Source organism: Buteo buteo, chromosome 19 (genome assembly GCF_964188355.1).
Source record: "Buteo buteo chromosome 19, bButBut1.hap1.1, whole genome shotgun sequence".
Taxonomy (NCBI): domain Eukaryota; kingdom Metazoa; phylum Chordata; class Aves; order Accipitriformes; family Accipitridae; genus Buteo; species Buteo buteo.
Window position 1 is genome coordinate 10,003,618 of NC_134189.1, and position 20,122 is coordinate 10,023,739.

The window sequence follows — 20,122 nt, forward strand, 5'->3', positions numbered from 1 at the left end:
CCTGGTTTTCATTTGTTATGCCATGCCTTTTGTGAAAACACCACAGTCACCAAGTTTGTGGGTCAGATGTTTTTAATTTTTCTTAAATGCACTTTACAAATCTTATTGAAATGCTTTGTCAAAGAATGCTAGGAATATTCTGTGAATGATGGCTGAACGTATCGAATTAGACGTAAGGTTTGAGTTTCCCTTTAATAAGTAGTGGGCTGAAAATCCATTAGTTGGTGTTTTTATGTCTACCTGCTGCAGCTGCTGGGTGCAAGAGTCTTACAGAAGAGATATAACTGTGTACAAACTAAAAGTACCAACGCCTAGAAAATCACAGGACTGAAAATACAACAGCGTTTGGGCCAACACAAGAAACTTAGCTGTTGCAGGGCACAGATAAAGAGTATGGGAGGTCATACCAACCACCAAACCAGTGCTGATATGACTGTCATACACCTCACCATGGGGAAAAACACTGAGATTACGCTGTGACTTGTTGCAGATGGAGGACCCTGCTGCTGTTTCATGAGCCACAGCTGCCTATAGCCAGACCTGCCTGTAGAGTAGTTGAGTTCCTCCGTTTCAAAATTTCCCTCTGCAGCTGGTCGCTACCTGCCAGAAGCTGAGGCTGGCCACAACTCACGGAATGACAGACAACCACTTGCACGTGTGGACAACAGAGGGTATCTGCCAAGTCCAAAGGGAATTCTGATCAGCTTTCCAGTATCAAAAAGATGATAGGTTTTTCCTGAATTCTTAAATTTGTGAGATCAAAAGCAAACAGAAGGAAAGCTGGGCTTCAGACCAGTAGAGTGTGATACTTTTCATTGCCCCACAGGGTCTATTCAAGCAGGGAAACCTATTACCATTTTTTTCATCATTGACTTGTTAGTATAGCTTGGTTTGTTTTGTTGTTGAAGACGTTAATACTTTACTAAGCTAAATCCAATCTGACTGTTTCTCCATGAAAATTAATTGCATTGTGAATTTGGTCTAGAGTGACTTCATAAGATATAATCATGCTATGGATTTGGCTTAGACAAGTTTTATTAACTTGTTTTCTTGTTTTTACAAAGGGACTCAAAAGCCTTAGAATCCATCTGCTGTTTTCTAAACTCTGATATCCTTATTAGATCATTATGTAGAAAGTGTTCTTTTTAAGGATGTTAATTACACTAAAGCAAGTCAATATATTGCATCAGATGCTGGAAAAATGACAAAACTCCAACAAATAAGTAGTGACTTCAGTTTGATCCTGTTCAACATTTTCCCCTTGATGGTGGTGACCTTCCAAGTTGTGATTCGGTACCTTTGTATGCTTTAAAAAAGCAGTGTTAGGTGCACCAGTACTCTACAAACACCACTATTTCTCTCCTATTTACAAATAGCTTTTGAAAGGGAAGACGTGCAATGCTGTCTTGGCTCATCCATTAGTCTTCTGCTGTGAAACAAACTGCTTTTGTGTCAGGAGTGAACTCCAAGGACCAGTTTGCTGGATGGTTGAGCTGCAGTAACCTGTCTTCCTGATACCAAACCTCCATGTTGCAGTGTTAAAGAAACATGGATCTATTTTTGAGGTGATTATTTAAGATACTGTAACACAGATATGGAACACATTTGTAAAGGAACAAAATATAGGAGACTTGTGACAGAGGCTTAACTCAGGAGTACGAAAGGCATTTATCACTGACCTGTTAAAGGAAGAGAGAACCTGAGATCACAATCTCTGCTAAAAGAAATGTCCCTGACACTGGAAATTTGATGAACATTCCTACAAAGCAAAAAAAACAAATCTTGATTTTGTTGTCTCTCTCTCTCCCTACTGATGACAGCAGCTTACTAGCTTTTTGCTGGTTTAATTTCATAACACTTAGTCTATAAACTGTCAGATAATGATTAATATTTTCAACATTAGTAATATATATGTGGCTTGGGGGTCTTTTTATGTAGCAATTAATCTTTTTCTTATACATTTTGCATAATTGTTAAAATGTACAATGCAAACAAAGTGTCTTGGTCTACAAGAACACGCTACTATAAATTTCAGTGAGTGGGATGGATTCTCTAGAGGAGGATAGGCCATACAAAAAAAATAAAAGCTCAGATTTAGTGTCAGATTTAGTGTTGCGTTGTAAATCCCAAAATTCAAGCTCAGCTGTGATTCAAGCTCCAGATCATTAACAAAGAGCTGCTTGTGGATGGACTGAACCCAACAAAATGTGTTTATTTGAAGCATATTTTCTGAAAGGCCATCTAGGCTCAGGCTGAAGCTGTGATTGAGTCAAACAAGCTGTCAGTAAACCTGAGTTATTGGGTTTACAACCAAACCAAACAAAAGCCCCATTCCAGCAAATGGTTCTGTTTCAGAAAATCATGTTTTCCTTAAATCATGTGTTAAGGAAATCTGCTTTCCCTAAGCAGAAATATGTAATGTTCTTTTTTGTGTTTTTGTTTTGTTTTGTTTTGTTGGGGTGTTTTTTACTGTACCAAAGCTTCATTTTCCAAGCTCCATTCATTTCTCACATCTAATTTTGGTTTATTAATGACAAGGTAGTGAGCACAACATCAGACAGCCCTATGAAGCACACAGATCAGAAGATAATGTGCTCTTTGCTTGACGTTAAACAGGGATAAACAGGGTTTGTATTGGCAAAGAATACAGTGAAATAAACCCAGCCATCCAGACTGATCTATACATACTGCTGTAAAAATAAAATAAAGAGTATGTATGTTGTGCTGTCCCTCTCACCACTGAAACAAGACCTACTGTCCTGAATGAAGAAATTAAGAGCATAACTATTTATATGGTTAATAGGAAATAGGAATCACAGTGTTAACTTTGGCAGACTATGCTTATTGCATTTTGAATATATCCAGATTTCATTAGCAGAGACTGACATCAAAGGACTGTTTGAATACGTTGATTTCTGTCATAAATAACTCCCAACAATCCTATAATTCAATGAAAAAGGGTAGCTCATTAAGTAAATGCTTATAGTGAGTGTGAAAGGAGAGAAGAATACCTTCAAATGAGTGTACTGCTATATTTGCAGCATATCCATCAAACAATGAGAAAGTAATGCTGCATAAGGCATTTTGTATTCTTTAATACATGCTGTAATCAGCTGGGGACACACAAAACACAGAAGGGTTGCAGGAGAGCATGGAGGGTAGAGAAGTTGTATTAAAAAAGAAGAAAGAAAAGAAAGATTTTTTTTCAGCTAAACTTTCTTTACTGTATTTGACACTAGCGTGTCTTTCAACAGGAGGGCTCCCACAGCCACCCTGTACTCGCCCATCTGTGAACATCATGCACTCCAACTCCAGCTGTGTTGCAAGACACTTACTGCATTTTGGTGCACAACCATTTTGGACCATCAGCTCCTGCTTCTTCTTATTATAATAACATCACTCACCATCTCTGGGGAATAAACAGACTGGTGCTTTCATTTGTTAAAAGAAACTTTGATTTACTAAAGTTACAGGACTGGACTCATAAGTTCCAATCCACAGTCTGTCTCCAAGTGATAAAGAGGGCAGCACAGGGCAGCGAACTCCGTCCCAGGTATCAGAGGATGATGGCTGAGCTTTGTTAGAGCCAATTGATTTGCTGTAGAGTCCAACTCTGTTTACCTTTACCCTTACCATAACCCTAAAGGCTTTGTGAATTCTTCCTCATAGTACTGAGTTGTCAGAAAATAAGAAGTCAGTCAGTCAGTCTGTCATGGATTAGGAACTGGATAAAAATAAGACCAAAATCAGTACAAGCAGAATTTAGTTTCCACCCATTTGACTAAGGAAACCTCCCAGGTCTCTTGGCATTACTAGTAAAAATTAGTCCATTACATTTTCCTGATTATAATTAAACAATAAGATGGCAAAATAGGCATGCAATATGAAAGCATCATTCAAAGAACTTCTCACATATAATACAAAAATAAGACATCCATGCCATACAATGTTAAAACAAAGAAAAAAATGAGTTAGCCTTACCCGTTGGTGGCTTTTCTATTCAATGCAACCTGTGTGGACAAGCAATTGCACATCAGAGTCATGAAACACAGAATTCCTGCCATTGCTATTCAAATGCTACCCCTAACTCATACTATAAAAAACGCTCTTGCCTAAGAACATTGGTGGGTTTTATTTCCTTTTTATTTGATTGTCCTGGTTTCAGCTGGGACAGAGTTAATTTTCTTCCTACTAACTGGTACAGTGCTGCATTTTGGATTTAGTATGAGAATAATGTTGATAACACACCGATGTTTTAGTTATTGCTAAGTAGTGCTTATCCTAAGTCAAGGATTTTTCAATTTCCCATGCTCTGCCAACAAGCAGGTGCACAAGAAGCTAGGAGGGGACATGGCCAGGACAGCTGACCTGAACTAGCCAAAGGGATATTCCATTTCATAGAACGTCATGCTCAGTATATAAACTGGGGGGAGTTGGCTGGGAAGGGTGGATCACTGCTTGGGGACCGGCTGGGCATCAGTCAGTGGGTGGTGAGTAATTGCACTGTGCATCAGTTGTCTTTCTTGGGTTTTATTTCTCTCTTTATTATCTTCCTTGTCATCATTATTATTATGGGTTTTGTTGTTGTTGTTATTATTATATTTTATTTCAATTATTAAACTGTTCTTATCTCAACACATGAGTTTAACTTTTTTTTCCAATTCTCCTCCCCATCCCACCAGGAGTGGGGAGGAGTGAGCAAGCGGCTGCGTGGTGCTCAGTTGCCGGGGGAAGTTAAACCACAACATTGATCCAGGTGGTCTGAGAGAACTAGAGGTTAATGGTGGAGAATGCTGTTTAACAGGCTCATTCTGGAATGAGGATGGATGCATGAAACCGTTCAAATATTGCTGGTTCTCCAGGATCTCCCCTATTTCCCCATGTGCTGTGTTCTCTTGCTTGTACTTGGTCTCTGCTGCTGCTCCAGACATCACTTCCCAAATACTAGACCCCAGGCTGGATTTATCATGCAATTTATAGCACCTGCATTGTCACTTCTATCATAGTTCTCTGGTGCTAGCAAGGAAGCGTGTTCAGGAGATCGTTTTCCCTACACACTGACAGATAGGTTCTGTTGTATCTCTGATAGGGGAGACGGCATGTAAATGCATGATAGTTGCATCACTACAAGTCATGAGAGATAGACCTTTTTTGCCACCAGTTGGAACACAGACTTAACACAACCCAAGTATGCCAGGAGAGAAGAGGTATATTTTGACAAGTTATTACTCACGTTGTCTGAAGGAACAAGCAGATTATCTCACAGCATACCACTACAAAAAACTTAGAGAGCGACTCCACTGTAAGGACCAGGAGATATGCCCAGCCCTGTTCCCCAGATCCCACCACTTCACACGAACATGCCGTGGGAGAGACATGGGAGTGTAACTTGGCACTGTCATCAGATCTGATTGAGCTGGACCAGTCTGAGAGGCCAAATTCACATGAACAGATCTGTAAAGGTAAATCAACCTTGAGAAAACATCTTGTATTCAACCGACTTGAAAAATGCGATAACACCACTCCTGTGACAAAGGCTCTAGAGGACTTCTTCCCAATTCATCTTTCTAAAGAAAAGAAAAAGGAAGTGACAAGAAGTGTTTTTAACACGAGGATTCAGGATCTTGACAAAAGGTGGTATCTGAGTTTTGTTACTAACGGTTTCAAAGACAGCTGTAAATCATTGTTAGATTATCTTTGTATCCTCCCTGGTCTGTCATAAAAAGAAAGCCTGGAGTACAAAGCTAAGTGCGTGAACAGTGCAACTGGTAAAAGGGAGTCATAGTCCTACTTTAGGGAATCAGGCAGTCTGAAGTCAAGGTCCCCAGACACAGTTTGGGCACTTAACATTAAAGGTCCACAACATCCATAGGTTGAAAGGGGAGAGGATATCTTTCAACAGATGGAAGCATCTCTTGCCTGCAACAGAGCATATTGATGTGAATTTATTTCATGAACTGCAAAGCTTCTACAAAACAAAGCAAAATCAACCTGATACTTGATATTCTACAGGAAGACAATAGGGCAGGCATGATTAGATCTAGTGTCCATTAGGCACCGCTAAACTGCAGTCCCCAGTTCTGGATCCACTGGGGCTGGCTATACATGTTGCAAAACCAGCAACGGCAACTGACCCTAGCTAGTTGGAATGACCAACTTAAAAAAAAGCCCTGGTTTGTATTCTTGTAGCCAATCATACTTCTTGAATCCCTCTCTACATTGCTTAGGATTATTTACTACTTGTGAAGATAGAAGATGGCATGCCAGTCTTAAGTGTGAATTGTGTTAAGACTTTATTTTGGCATTCTACAGCTTTGGGAAGTGGGGAAAAGGAAATGTTTGCTACTTTGGCTGAGGTGGCACCAAAAGCAGAGTGTTTATTCCATAGAGAGCAGTACGGTCTCTGTTTTGAGGCTGCTACTGCAGTGTATGTATATTTGCCATCCTACTCCAGTGAGTATCTAGTGTCATTGAAGCACACGCCCTGTGAGAAAGGTTGAGGGAACTGAGATCATTAGATTGGAGAAGAGAAGGTTTGGGGCAGATGTAATAGCAGTCTGCCAGCACATACAACACGATCATGAAAAAATGAGAGAACCAAGCTCTTTACTGAGGTGCACAGGAGAAGACTGAGAGATAATGGTTATAAATTGACACAGCGTTAATTACGTCTAGAGAGTATGAAGAAAAAAAATCACTATGAGGATAATTAAGCAATGGAACAAGGTTCAGAGTGATTGTGGGATCTCTCCCCCTGGAGGTTTACAAGGCCTGGCTGGACGAATCCATAAGCAACCTGTTCTGAATTCAGTGTTGACTCTGCTTTGAGCAGGGGGTTGGACTAGGAACCTCTTGAGGTCCTTCCCAGCCTAAATGGTTCTATGATTCCATACGTTATTTTCCCAGATTTCATTACCTTGTCAGAGGATTTTAGAAAAAAACTTGTGAAAGGTCACAGAAGCAGTTCTGCTGGAGAATTGGATATTAGAGAGCTATTTCCTTGGGGCTGGAGACCATCTGCAGGTTGGTGTACTTTCCCACTTACAATATTTTGATAGTTACTTCAATGTTCAGGCACATTTACTGGGAGACTTAAGCTTATGGAATAGAAGGTGTGCTCAACTCTAGGTAGCATTAAAATTTTGGTCTTTGCTGTCTGCTTTGAGACTCCAAAATATCATTTGCTTATTACAGAGTAGCCTGTTTCGATTACTATAAATTTCTTTGAGAACAGTCTAGTTCAGATTGTGGGAGGATAAGGTCATCAACTCACAGCAAACGTTTTGTCTTACAAGACATTCATTGTTCTTTTGGTTTTGTCTGACTAAAAGACTATTCACATAAAGGCTAATGATGGTTAGGATAGAGGCACAAACTTTGTTTTCATCCCCTTTCTTTTTCCAAGTCATCTGTTTGCATCATGGTTTGTTTGGTGTTTTTTTTTTTAATTCTTCATTTGATAACAAGGATTTAGCAAGGTCATGCAGTTTCCAGTATTATTCTCTGTAGCAGTTTGAAGGGTGATCAACGTAGTTCATTTCTCAGAGACACAATCAGACAGCTTTCACAGTTTACAGTTGTTTTCCAGGAGGTGGGAAATGTGCATTTGGTCATGAATGCTACAGAGTATTCTCTGTACACCTGTAACTCCAGCTCTTCCCATTTGAAGAAGTGATCAATTAGCCCAAGTGATGTCCAAATGGAAAGTTAGGTTAAATATCATGGAAGGATGGATGAACCAAAAAAGAGAATTTTTTCTGACTATAATTAATGTAGTGTTTCAGTATTCCTTTTGTTATGTCATCTTCTAGGCTATGTGATTTATTAAGCTCTCCATTTTGAAATCCAGGAGGAGTGACAGATTTTGATGGTGCTTTCAAGTGTAATCGGTTCTCCAATTATACTGCCTTATTCTTAGGTCAAATTTCCAAGTCAACATGCTGCCCAGATTTTTCCATCCTCAATCACATTTCTCTCTCCTATTTGCTGTAAGCTCTCATCAGGTGTGTCAGATGGAATTGTTATCTATGACACTGCCAAATTTTGGGGGGCTTTTTATCTTTTATATGATTGTATTATGCTGGGAATATTGACTTGAAATGTTACAGTGTCATAGCAAGCTGCATTTAAAGTTAAGGTCACATGTGTCTGTGTTTCAAGTTGGAGAAATCTCTCTTTTCTAATCTTTTTTAATTACCATTGAGCCATTTTATCAAACCCATTCTAATTTCATTTTTCCTGCCTGAGCTGCAATCCTGTTTTCCTAGTAGCACTTTTTTCCTTTGGCAAGTCTTCTTTGAAAGTCTTCCCTGATGTTTGCATTACCTTTTTTTTTTAGCATGAAACTCATGTGTTGATAAGCATTTTGGTAACAATGATTTTTCAGGGATCTCTTCACTGTCATTGCAGCCTTGTCTCCAGCTACACATCTTGAATACTTGTTACAGTGACAGTAGTTTCAGGTACAATCAGTAAATGCAGATCAGTCACAAATGACTGGTGCTTTTCTGTTATTATACATACCTCACTAAGATCTAGCTCCACTATGGAATGTAAAGGCTATGCTCGCTATGCTAAAAGTGGACTAGGTACTTGCTGTCCAGTGAGGACAAGGTGGTATGCAGGTTCTTCCCTGCTTTCTTCATTAATGACAACGCAAACACAAATTTTATCAACACAATGCAGGTTGTTCCATTTATTCTGGGGGAACCATCAAAGGTTAACGTGAGGATGAAGCATATCCTTCTATGAGTGCATGTATTCACTTCTTTATACAGAATAAATTCTTCGCAGTGCCCAAAATTGCTGATTCTAACTGAAAACTGAAATGGTATCTTCTTATTCCCTTGCATGTGTACGATTTCTGCTAAGTAGAAGATGATCTCAGTTAACTTTGGAATCCTTGTTCATTAGTTCTTCCCTTAGATTTCACAGGTAGCACATCTTTCTATGCTGACCCTCACTTGATTTCATTTTGTGATTGGAAGTTGCATCTAAGAACTACACAAACTGTACACAAAATGTGACTTACTAACACTTAAATAGTCTGCTCTCCAGAAGTGGAAAGACTCAGCAGGCAAATGGCACACAACGCTGGCAGAGGAGGGGCCTGTTCATATTAGAAAACTGCTGGGGAGACTCTTGGGAGAAAGGTGTCTCACTTGATAGGCAAGTCTTGTAGACACAGTTGTACAGAAAATACATGTTCCTACGAGAGATCAAATATTGACGCAAAGAGGTAAAACCCACCAGGCAGACACTGCCATTTAAAGAGGAAGCACTGCCAGACAGAGAACCTACAAAAGATACAGAGATTAAGACCTGTATTGACCAATAGCACACCCCTCCAGGGTGCAGCAAGTGAACTCTATAACTACAGATAGCTATCAGGACAAAGATGGTTATCAAAAAACATCCATTTAGGGACATGCTACATGCTCAGAATGCAGACTGCTGAGGAGGAATGTGTATAAGTGACACAGGTTTTCATTTCTACTGATCCCCAGCATTAGGAAAAAAGAAGTATGTAAGAAGAAAACCATTTAAAAAAAAAAAAGAAGCAGAGATTCATTATCCCGTTGAGGAATAATAAAGCCTTTTGATGCTACACGAACTCATAGCATGAGATTTGTTGCTGCTATGTACAGCACAGCCAGTTGCAACCCAGAGGCTCATTTGAGGTACAGATGAGCAACTGTAGCAGCACATCGCACTGTTCAACAGCTGCTCATCCTTGGGGCATATGTGGCTAGGGGTAGCACAGCCTGAAACCTCCTCCCAGTTAAGTCTTTTTATTTTTAGCAGTGCAAGATAGTGCACTTTATCATTTTAATCAAAGAGAACAGGCTGTGATGAGCAAGAGAATGCTTTCATCTCAGCCATTGATCACTTCATAAAATCGGCAGGGTCTTTTCTGCCTCTCAGTCACTTCGGATTCCCCTTCTGATCCCCACACATATGGCATGAAAAGAAATAAGTTCTCGTCTGAAAAGATGATACAACTTATTAATATGCTAGGAGTATTTCATTGCTTTTGTCTCTTTTAAAGCTGTTACATTGGCTCTTTGTGGGCTACTAGGGTCTGCTCTAATAGTAGTATTAACTGTCAAGTGCCCCCAGGTGACTCTGACATTAAGCTATACTCTCTTGAAGTTAACAGGAGATATTCTCCCCACACACCCCCAAATGATAAAATGCTTATGGAAACGTTCTTTGCTGAAACATGATAAAGATTCAAAGGACTACAAGAAATGTATTTCTCTAAGTGAAAGGTTTTCATACCCAGCTCAATAGCTTCATGGAAGAAAGCCCTACTCAAAGAACTTCAGATTTGTTTGCATGCTTGCTTTTACTAGAGCCTTCAACATGTATATCAGAGCAATGAGGCTTGAAATTCAATAGCAACCTCTGATGCCTCATTGGAGTACCTTGAGGAAAGAGAAAAATTCCGTGTTTGGAATTCTCCTCTTGTAACAAAAGAAAGCACTAAAATTGAAGGACTGCAGGTTCAAAAGAAAATGTGGAAATGTATTATCAATTAGCAATCTGAGAGCATTCGATAAAGGCAACAGCAACCTAACAGAAGTCAGAGGCTTGAGAGAAAGCGCTAGTTGCAAACACACAGTCACTTGCAAACATTGCAATGTTGTGTCAGACACAAGCATTTTCCTTTCTCAAAGGATCTCTTCACAGGTAGGCAATGATATCTGTCAGTTTTAGCACATAGCTAGAAAACAAATTTCTTACAAAAGGCATAACTCCCCTACCAGAGCTTCTCCCCAAAATACATCTGAAATGAAGTAATTTGACAGGGTATTATGAATGCCAAGGGAGGCATTTTTAACAGGAGCACTAACTATAAAGGTACAAGCTCTAATCACACTTTTATACAGAAGAGCTCTTAGAACACAGCAGACCACCCTTCCCATGACACAGTTATCCTTCATGCAGGGACAATTTCTGTTCTTCTAATGAAAAGTCTTTGTGTCTTTTGTTTAAGACATTTCTCTGTCCTTTACTCCCACAAAAGAAAGGAAAAAGGAAAAAGTCTTTCCTCTTTTTCTTAACCCTAGCTCAGGTTACTATTGATTCATTTCAAACCAAAAGCTTCTGATGTTTCTAAAATTGCCCCTGAAGCACAATTAGCTTGCCTTTAGAATGACTGGATGGCTCTCAGAACTAAGTGCTAGCACTGGATTTTGAGGTTTTTGACTAACCAGACAGAAATAACATAGACAGCACCCTCTCCAAATGAGAGAACCTGACTGCTGAATAAACCTGCCTACCAACTGCTGAATACTTTACCCTAATCTTTTTAGTCTTCAGCTAACATTGCCTTTTAAATAACAACTAGGGTTACCCATCCATCTCCCTCCTTTCTGAAAATGCTGCTATATAAAGCATCTTGAAAAAAGATCTAAAAGGCAAAAATTCTTATGTTTTTTTTGTAGTTTAGGTCCACCTCATGGCTCTGTGTAGTAAGCCAAACAGAGACTGTGGCCATTGTCTACATTCAAAGTTATCAGCATAAGTTGGATAGTCTGCGGGATATGAAAGCTTGTTCAGCATATGAGACAGTAACCTTAAAACAAAGAATACTTGGACCTTTGCCATAGCTTTAATTTATGATAAGGTGGAAAGGTCCTCCTATTCTAACCTGTGCTTCCAGTTTCAGTCTGTGACATACCGATCATGCTTTCTTACTTCAGAGGAGTCTGTGAGTTTATTAACAGCTAAGGGTTGTCATGAAAGAAATGAGAAGTGTGAAGGGAAACATGACCTAAAAATATGGCTTGCTGAAGAGCAGAATAGGTAACACCCTTTCTTGTGCACTCAGTTGCAAACAAGAAGAATGCAGTCATCGCCTAGGGGAAGACAAAATGCCCAGTAGTTCTTGCCAGCTGTTAAGACAAAACACCTAGTAGTCTCTGTATTCATGTTTCCCTTGTACCTCCACTTAAAAGCCCTCTCGTCATTTGTGCTACCTCTTACCCAAAGACACATGATCCTTTTTCACGTGCCACCAGCTTCCCTGACTTAGGGAACAAAGCACCTTGCCAGTTCCTCAACACACCATAATTAAAGCAGGTGCTTTTCAGGCAAGTTTAAGATATGAAGGAGGAAAGATCTGAGCCATGCCACCAGCTCTCTTGCCTAGTGTCTTGAGGAATAGCCAGCTGAGATATGCACTTCACCTCCTTCAGTCCAGCAGGACATGTCTCAGTGACAGCCCAGGCTCATACACTACATAAACCCAAAGATACTGATGACTCTGAACCATATCCCAACGAGACAGAGCCTCTGTGCTGAGACTAGCAGGAGGTGGTCCACACATATGCAGCGCTCGTTTCCAGATCCCCCCATCCTGTGGTAGGGAGGGTCTTGAACCCACTGCGCAAAGGGAACAGCAGCTTCCCAGCAAGGCATTGCCACAGCACCAGTTGGAGAACTGAAATGTTCCCTCCTCAAATCCTGACGGACAGATCTCCTGGAAGAGACAGTTCGCTGTCTGACGTCTAAAGAGATGCAAGGTGCCCAAAGTTTCCAGTAAAAAGCACAAAGTAGGGCTAGATAGTCTGTATGCTTATGTGTGGTCAGAAACTAGGCCCCAGGTTTCTCTAATCTCATCAAAGTTGAGGTAGGCTCCAGGATTCCCAGTAGAATTTCAGAATAATACCAAATATAGTAACTTAATTCAGGGAGCAATGAATACTGTGAATTGTGCATTAGCATTCAGTGCAAGCTGCTTAGAACAGATTTATTTACCAGCCAAATCTGGTTTAGTCAGTTTTAGCTAATGTCCATTTAACATGGCCAGGGAGGAAGTAGAAAATGTATGTTCAAAAAACAGAACTACCATGGAAAGTAGCCAGAAAAAAAAATTCCAGTAAGGCTTAACCGGCAACATAATTTTCAGACTCAAATGATTTGCTTTGGAAACTAGAAGAGTCTGGATTCTCCAGCGATGCTGTATGTGCACTTGTATTCTCACTAGAACTTACTATGGGTATATTTAAACACGTCAGAAAGTCACCACTTGTGCTTTTTAGTGAGTGCATTTATGATGTGGCACCGTTACTGCTGGGTTTTGGTGACCTCAGATGGCCATAAAGGAAGGCTCTGGAGGTTTTGGAAGAGGGTAAGTTAAGCACTTAGCTACTCATTTCTCAGAATTAAGGTTCAGATTTCTTGGAAATGTCACAACTTCAGGGAGTGATGACGTCCCATCTAGACCCATAACAATGAGCAAGTGCTCATCAGAGAATCACTACACCCACCACACTCTTCACCGGCAGAACTGGTCATTTCACCACACTCGGTCAAGGATGATTTGTCTTGGTAAAGCTGTGTTAAGTGCTCCTGATTACTTTCCTGCCATTCACATATTTGGAAATAGACTCCAGGAAAATGTGTTGCATGATTTCTCCAGCAACTAAGATGAGGCCTTCTGACCTCATAGCTCCTAACCTCTTTTCCAATTTAACGGAAAAGCTCCAACTGAACAGAAAAAATACATTCCAATGTTGTGCTAGATGGCTGAAAATTAACAAGCCTAACTTCTACCTTCTGCCCCAAGAGTTCTTCAAACACAATCAATCAAATCGTATCAGCCTTCACTGGACTTCCAAACATATTGAAGCATATTAGGTTCACAGGCAGGTCACATATTTCATTCACCTCACACTGTTTTTAAGCTGGGGACCTCTGTACTTTTCAGTTCCATCATTTTAATCAGTCCAGTCTTGTAAACAGTATTTTCAATGATGATGTCACATACTTGGCTACTACTGATGGTCTCACGATAAAGAGCAGTTTGGACATCCTCTTTCTTTACCTGTTTATTTAGGCTCTCTAGGTGTAATGAAGATAAATGCTGCTAATGTTATTTTATACTCCAAGCAGTCAACTCAAGACATAGCCATTTTCTTTTCTTTTTCCCCATTATCTTTTTTTATTGATGATATACTGGAAAACTGGAGTATGTGTCATTTTGAGTTGATACTTTTCAAATTTTGGTCCTGCAATATAATTTTCTTATCATTCATTTAAATTGCCTCAGAGAATAATCTATAATAGAATCAAAGTTCCATCAGAATGCAGGTTTGATCTTCTTGAAATAAAAATAAAAAAAGAAAAAACATCTACCAATAAAAAGCCAGTAAATGGTAAAACCCTGACTGATTAAAAATATCATTGCTGTTCTTTAACATGTATATGTGACATACATGTTCCTGATGGTTAGGTATCAACATTTAAATTATCTGGGAAGAAAAAAAGCAATAAAAATAATAAAATTTAGGTGTATCACTCTATTTCATATGGCTGAAATCAAGTCCAGACAAAAAATACAGTATGCACTGCAAACGTGTTATTATATGCTACATATTTCTATAAACTTCCTAATCCAAAAATTAGCTCTATAGAAATCTTTTGCCACTTAGACATGTTCTTAAAATCTGGATCCTGGAAATGCAGGTATTTTGCTTATATGATTTCCAAAAGCACTTTAAAGTTACAGTGTGAAACCAAATTTTCATTGTTCATATATTATGTTTCTGTGTGTTACAGCAGGCAGTGGTTTAAGACCATGAAATGCATTTGTCATAAAGGCATCCTCTTAATCCAGAGAAATTGGTAGCAATCTATCATTGTTGCCATGGCTAGAAACAGTGGTCTAAACATTCTCAAAATATTAACGTACATCTGTACGTTGGTATATGTGTATATATTCTGGTACTGCAATGGCAATGTTAACACCTGATTAATAATCATATACCTTCCTTTTTTGTTGCATGCAAACCTTACAAACTCTGTACAATCTCATCTCCTTCTCCAAGAAGCCTGAATAACCTAACTTGCAAGGGGAAGGCCACTGCTGTCAATAATTCTTTCTGGGCAAGCTTTTGCCTTTGATCTAAATACAGTATCTGAAAAGCAAAGCAGCCCTTGTCATTGACTCCAAAGAACACATTCCAGAGAACATGTCAAAAGCCCAAATCAATGGAATCAAAAAGGACAAGTAATGTATTTCCATGTGGCACAAGAATCTGACCAGCCAGAAGTCCCTGCAGAGCCTATCCAGGTTATGAAATCTTTTGTAGCTGTAAGGAATATGGGCACCATTTAACGCAGCTTGTCCTGGGCTTCAGGGAAACAAAAGGTCTTGAAGTTGATGGGTTTGTATAAGCAGAGAATTTCTTTGTCCCAGATACTGGCCAAGTAAGGATTGCTTTAGTGATAATTTCCTTGCTCTCCACTGTCTCTCCAGCATACTGGAGCCAGCACTGGGAGGAAAGACCAGGACACCATCACACCAGAAACCTTCACTGGCTGTTTAGGAATGTAGCCAGACAGCACGCAGCATGAAACTGAATTAGGTTCCTGATCTGGGAAGCCCTGAAAAGCTCTTCCATTTCTGCTCTACAGTCATCCACGTCCTGTGCCTGTAAGGAAAATCCAGAAGCTGCCCCTCTGACAGTCAGGTGGACAAGAAATTAAGGCAGAAAGAACTTTTTCCTGGAACTGAAGGTGCAACATTCTGTATTCTGGTGATCAAGGAAGAGACGGCAGCAGTAGTGACAAGTCAAATCATGCAGATGATAGATCCAGAAGCAATTTTCATTGGAGAGTAAGGGATTATTAGCAGAGATTAATCACAAATAGATGTTACGTTGCCCCTGATTTGGGTCCAGAACTGTATTTTTATATATGTATGTGATAAACAAATCTTAAGCTGAAAACCATAATATGATTTCTCAGAACATCCTTTGATGTTAGATACAAGCTGAAAAATAATCTTCACTTGTAAATCCGTGTCACTAACTTTGTAAGAAATGTGCACTGAAATAAGAAGGCTCAGAGTTAAATATAAGAATCATAAAAGCAAAACAAGCAAATAAAGGGAGACTATTTCTCCACACCTTTCTGCCCTCCATCTTCAATTATGCACAAAAGTTGTCCTCACATTAGTGCCAGTTTCACCATCTATCAGTGGGGAGGTATCAAACAAAGTTTGAACAAAGAGGAAAAGTCAGTCTTTTTACTGCTTTTTCATACCCAGTAAATAATCAATGTAAAGAAAAGTTAATCAAGAAAATCACTACTGAAAGAAAAAGTAACAGGATGAAATGCCATGTTGCCTATTTTCACTCCTGCAGCCTTCTCTTTCCCATTCCTTCAAATCAGTGTTACACTGTGAGTAGCGTGAGTGCGTTCACGAGACATACTAATTACCCTAAGGCAGGCCTCTTAGGGTTTGGAGTTTTTTTGTGGCCTTCACAAGACTTACAGGTAGGATGTTGTTCTCTAAGCCTGCAGGCACACTAAACCTGTATCTTTTCTTCAGTGACGTAACAAGGACAAGCAGGTTCTCGCAGACCATTCTCACACCATGGCAATCTATGGAGGCATCCGTGGGTGCAGGATATGTACTAACAAGTGCAGGTGAGAACCTTTCTCGTGGTTAGCATTCTCCGAGCTCCAGCTTGAACACGATGCTCGGTGCTGACAGAATTTCTTATAATAAGCCATGAAACAATTCTTTTCATGCTGATAAAAAGAACCTGTGTAAAGACAAAACCTCACATCCCAGTCATTTCAAAACCCAACATGTTCTAACAGTGATCTTAACTGACATGCCACTGCAGGAAGGGTAATTTATTTCCTATAACATTTCTTTTCTCTGTTAGGGACACTGGGAGACTACAGCAGCTATATGTCCACCTCTTCCTCAGGAAGGAGGTTTTCACACCCTTGTTGTGGTTTAACCCAACAGGCAGCTAAACACGACGCAGCCCTTTGCTCACTCCCGCCCAGTGGGATGGGGGGAGAGAATTGGAAAAAAGGTAAAATGCCTAGGTTGAGATAAAGACAGTTTAATAGGACAGAAAAGGAAGGGAAAATAATAATAATGCTAAAAGAATATATAAACCAGGTGGTGCACAATGCAATTACTCACCACCTGCTGACTGATGCCCAGCCAGTCCTGAAGCAGCAGCGATCCCAGCAACTCCCCCCAGCTTTATATGCTGAGCATATTCATATGGTCTGGAATATCCCTTGGGTCAGCTGAGATCAGTTGTCCCAGCGGTGTCCCCTCCCAAATTCTTGTGCACCCCCAGCCTCCTCACTGGCAGGGCACCATGAGAAGCTGAAAAGTGACTTAGTGTAGGCACTGCTCAGCAACAACTAAAACATCAGTGTGTTATCAACATTATTCTCATCCTAAATCCAAAACACAGCACTATACCAGCTATTAGGAAGAAAATTAACTCTATCCCAGCCAAATCCAGGATGACCCTGCATACTGTAGCTGATTTGTAACACACATGTGAGCCCAAAACAGAGAAATCATTAATGACATGAATTAGTCACTCTGTTAGAGAATGTTTATAAAATGAAAAAAATACAGAGATGATTTAGGGTTTGCAAATCTTGTTTTGAAGCTGTAGGAAAACAAACAAGCATGAATTTAGCTAATAATAAGAATTTACATTTTTATGGCCACTGTGCTGAAACGTACTGCCTCTTGGCACCAAAACAAGCTGAAAAATCTCTCTCTTATTTATTTATTTTTGTATTTGTTTGTTTAAGATGCAGATTTTAGTTTAAGAACCAGAACTTCACATTCCTTTGGAAAAAAAATGAAACACAAGGATAGGCAAACTTTGCTATTGGAAGGGTAGAACTTAAACTCCACAGTATGTACTGCATGTAGCTAGCAGGACAGCGTCCTCCAGAATTGGTAGGTTACCTGAAACAACAGGCTTTGAGAGCACTGGCACTTACCATCACACCAATTTGTCAAAACCAGCTAGTGGTGTGGAGATATTGAATTTTGAATGGCCCAAATGGAAATGCTTTAGAGGTACCCCATTTTAATTCTACCCTTCAAAACTCTGTCCTCTTTTTGTTCAATGATTGGAAAAATAAGGGCCCCAAGTCACTAGTGAGTTTTGTGGAATTTTGTCCTCAGAAGCGTAACGAAGAAAATTAAATGTCAGCATGGCTAAGGGTTACACCATCCAAGAAAGGAAGGTATTTATTCACTGAAGACCTGCCCACCTTCGTTTCAATGTTGGGCTATCGGTACCAAATTTATTTTTTTATAGTCCCTTGACTTGTCTGCAGATGACCTACTTTCCCTTGACTCAGATAATTAAAAGGTCCCACAGATTAACTGTCACCTCTGACTTGACTATCCATTTCCTTTTTTATTTAACAAATATCATTTTGTTAACAGTGTTTGATGTGCAGCCAGCAGGCTGAAACAGCTCCAATTTTGCAGATATATTCTATTATCAACTTCTTGCATGCCAGTGGTTTTCATTCGCTGTCCTTCCTAGACTACGTAAAGGCAATGCTGGCTATAAAGCAATCCATGGTGGATTAGTTACTCCAAGAAGTACATAATTGTCACCATAAACCTTTCTGAATGCATCATGCATTTTTATCACCACACACTTCCAAGACATTACTGTACCACAGGCAATTTTCGATATAACTGGCTTCCTCGCAGTTGTTATATGCTGGCTCTTCTTTTAATGATGACAGTCAGAGATGAGAAGGCAGAAGGTTAAAATACTTTGGGTTGAAATTAAGATTCTTTAACTGCAACATTTAAACTATTAAATAAATTAATTCATTTAAACACAGTTGCAATAAAACTGAGCTTCTCAGAATTAGTCATTACTAGAAGTTGGCAAGCAGTTTATGCTAACAACATACAATTAGCTGCTGGGATTTAACAACAGGTTTTTGCAGGAATTATTACTGAGTTTGTTGTCTTTCTGATTAATGCTATTAACTCTTTTACTTGCATGGCCTCGTTGATCCATTTCTCCAGATTCTATTATCTTTCCACCTGGAAAAACAAAAAAGTGGGTCTTAAAATTACTACTTTAGGGCCTGAATGTGAAATCGCCCAGGCTTTGAATAATAAATAGAACATGACTGTCCTACCCTATGTCAGATGAAGGACTCCAAGAAAATCTGATGTCTTAATTCAGTTTCTGGCTTCCCACAAGCTCTAAACACGATGAGGCACACATGCCTATAGCCCAGTGCTGCTTCCATTCATTCAGGTATTGAGTCAGCTGTTTTGGCTGCTTCCGATGTGCAACTTTCACTGGGTTGGTGATGAAGAGTGCCGAGGCTTTGCAAGAAAGATGAAGCTGCTGCATTGCCTGTGATCAGGGTGAAGCTCACATCGAGAGAGTAAAAGGAACTTTTCCCCTCTCACTTTCTTATACAGACATCAAGACTCTGATCTTCGTAAGTGTGAAGATACAGGTCATCCACTAGTAGCTTGTGCTCTTATTATAGAAAGTTTGGTTGGGAATTTAAGGAGGACCAGTAGGTAATCAGCAGTGATCTACGGAGAATCTGGTTTAGGCAAATTCCACAGTCATGTCAGCAATCAATATTTAATCTTGTCTCTGCATTTATTTATTCTAGCCATCTTCTTCTCACACACTCATAAAATTAGAAATTGTAAATACTGGTAAAAACATTAATTTGAAATTACCAGCAAAAACAGCTGTATATTTGGTCTTCTGAAAATCAGCTTTATTACTTGGCAAGTCTCCTCAGTACGCAGCTTTCAGTTTCAACTAAATGCTTCACCTAATCAATTCCAATGTTTGGGTTTTGCTTTATATATCACAAAGCAATAGAGATCATTGATTAAATATTAAAGGGATGTGTGGTAACCCCTAATGACCTGAATAGATAAGAGAGCCTATTTCTGCATTCTTCTTGGAAGTCAGTGAATCACTGGAAGGACACCTTTGTAGCCCTCTGGAAGCAACAGCCCAACCAGTGTCAAGTGGCCTTACAAAAATCTGAAGCTATCTGCTGTAACCTGGCTCTGTCCTTGCAGTCTGTTTGGACATCAGTGAAAGGGGAAAAACTGATCCAGAAACCCCCAGAAGCCTAAGCTGCTGTGGATGTGCTCCAGCTTGTGTTTGTAGAGAAAACAGATGATACCCATTGCTTTCTAGCTAAGGGGGAAGCTGAAGTTAAAGAAGTAGATACCTCTGGGTGGAATCTTACTTCTACCTATCCCACAGAAAGCAAAAGCCCCCTTTGGGTCCTGATATCAAACCCAGCTGACAATGGGTAA